Source organism: Eurytemora carolleeae, unplaced genomic scaffold, assembly GCF_000591075.1.
Source record: "Eurytemora carolleeae unplaced genomic scaffold, Eaff_2.0 scaffold222, whole genome shotgun sequence".
Lineage (NCBI taxonomy): Eukaryota > Metazoa > Arthropoda > Copepoda > Calanoida > Temoridae > Eurytemora > Eurytemora carolleeae.
The window spans coordinates 70,389-72,881 of NW_019396176.1; the positions used below are offsets into that span (position 1 = coordinate 70,389).

At 32.3% G+C, this 2,493-nt stretch overlaps 1 protein-coding gene across 1 annotated transcript in view; it reads left to right on the forward strand.

The window, feature by feature from the left end:
• The first annotated feature begins 185 nt into the window (after positions 1–185).
• The window catches only part of LOC111697252 (PR domain zinc finger protein 1), a 12,572-nt gene continuing 10,264 nt past the window's right edge, over positions 186–2,493 (forward strand). The window contains exon 1 of the mRNA XM_023467181.1: positions 186–354. The gene's annotated coding sequence lies outside the window, so the exon portion shown is untranslated. The remainder of the gene's footprint in view (positions 355–2,493) is intronic.

Consider the following 2,493-nt stretch of genomic DNA (forward strand, 5'->3'; position numbering starts at 1 on the left):
ATGGAGGGTTGTGATGTAAAGGGGGCAGAGGGGTACCGTAGTAGAATTCTGTTAGTGGCGGCATTAAGCCTTACCTCGAACTGCAGTTTGTAACAAGGCCTCTGATTGGTTGAAATCCGTTCATTCTCTGGTGCTCCAGCCAATAGGAAGCTACATAGTAAACTGTTTGTAGGGTTGTGAGAATGTAAGATTCAGTAAACTGTGCTTGCTAGGCGTATGAAGAGGGTGTGTGTGTGTATGTGAGGGTTGCATATTATAACCCCAAGACTAGATGTGAACTGTAGAGTATGTTCAGACCTATAATACCGTCCAAACCCTTCCACCATCCATCAGATACAAGATATACACTCTAATGTAAGCATGTATCATGGTATATCTGTATTTGTGTTTACAAGAGAGAGAGAGAAGTATCTTGACTGAGAACTGGTTAAAAAACTCTTTATACCTCCCCCCCCTGGCCCCTGGGTAGGGTATAGAGGTGATACTTTTACCCTAAACCAGACCGTCTCCACTCTCCATACTTAGTCTTTTCACGCAGCACACATAATATGATTATTAGTCATGAAAAATGTATTGAATCAATTAATTATTATTCTTAATCAATTAAGATTTTGTTCTTTTATATTCCAATCTGGTCTGTTTAGTTTTTTATAATTAAGTAAACTATTTTCTATTTTACGCTGGACATTTTTATAATACGGGTTTAGTACTGTCGTAAAATAAATTATATAAATTTTCTCTTTCATAATTAACAATTAGGGTAAGAAATTTCAAGAAGAAATTAAGTTTTTTTTAGATACTTGAATTAAATTAATATATATTATAATTAATAAAACAAAGACTTTTCTTCAAATTGGCAGATAGGGTGACGGATAAAGATTTGACACAAAAAGAAAATTTAAACAAAAAATTTAACTTTTTTGTTTAATTTGGGATATATTTTTTTTTTGAGGAAATCATATATATATATATGTACTAGGTATACTACTATTATTCATATTTTTTGTTCAGTAATTATATAAATATGTGATAAAAAAGCACATTTTTGTTGCTAAAGTATTAAAAATCGATGAAATACTTAAATGACAGCATGCACCCCATTTTTCAGCAAATTTTAATTAATCCTGATTGGAAAGAAATAAATTCTGTTGTTCATGTTTAAGAGAACATTTCTGTACTTGAAGTCATTTCAACTTGTTCTCCTCCCCGCTGTTACTGTTCGTGTACTATCTCTTTATCTTTATAGGTGTAATCTCTATTATCTACTTGAAGTCATTTCAACTTGTTCTCCTCCCCGCTGTTACTGTTCGTGTACAATCTCTTTATCTGTACTTGAAGTCATTTCAACTTGTTCTCCTCCCCGCTGTTACTGTTCGTGTACTATTCTTTATCTTTATAGGTGTAATCTCCATTTGTCAGATCATAACTCATGAACACTTTAACCGATTTGCCTCAAATTTGTATTGGGGAACTAGGTAAAACCGCTGGAATGTTCTTAGCTTGGTTTGAAAGTTTAAAGTTGAAAAGATTAACTTTGGTAGAAAAAAAACTGTTTCTACAAACTCTTTCTGCAAGACTGCACTCTCTATAAACTTCCCTCTCATACAGATTTACAATAAAAGCATCATAATGGCATTGAATTCGAAATACTAATCCAACACTTGATTACATTTGGTTCTTTTTAGATATTTACACTTTAACCCCCCCCCTCCCCCCTCGTTATTCATAAGAGTACTTAAAACATAAACTCATCTTCTCTTCCTTGATCTCTTATTACAATAATTATTATTATCTAAAGTTTTGTTTTCTACATGTATTAAATATTTCTATCATTAAGATTATATTTACTTGTCCAATTATCACAACAGATTTCTATTAATAATATAATTGATCAAATTATCAGAAATTATGATTAACACTTTAGTTTCAGTAGAAGTAAAAATCTCCATTTACTGCTATAGCGCCGATAAAAGGGTTTATCTCTGATTGGATACTGAGAGATAGATAGAAAGATAGATGTTACCGCCAAGCAATTCATATTGGTTCAGAATAGACGACAAACATATGAAAGAACCCTGATTGGATCAGGCGCTATTGGACTCGGGCTACTATAGAGTGTTAACTATAAACGAACTTGTTTAATTTTGAACATGTTAGAAATGACAAGTAACCTGAATTTTTATCAACAACTTTAAGAAAAACTTTTCTTATTTTTCCCCAAAAAACTATTCTATTTTTGTAACTGTGAAAAATTATATTTTACGACAAAAAATGGTTTGTTTTCACTATTTTAAATTATGCAATATATAAATATGTAAATATATACAATTTATACATCTCTTGTCGAAATTTAATATGTAGATAAATGCGAAATATGAAACACTGTTGAAGTGCATTATAAAGGCTTGAAATACGACCTTGTATAGAGTCCCCACCGGTGGGGATTCGGATGGGGAAACTTGAAGGGGAGGGGGGAGGCTGAAACGTGGGAAG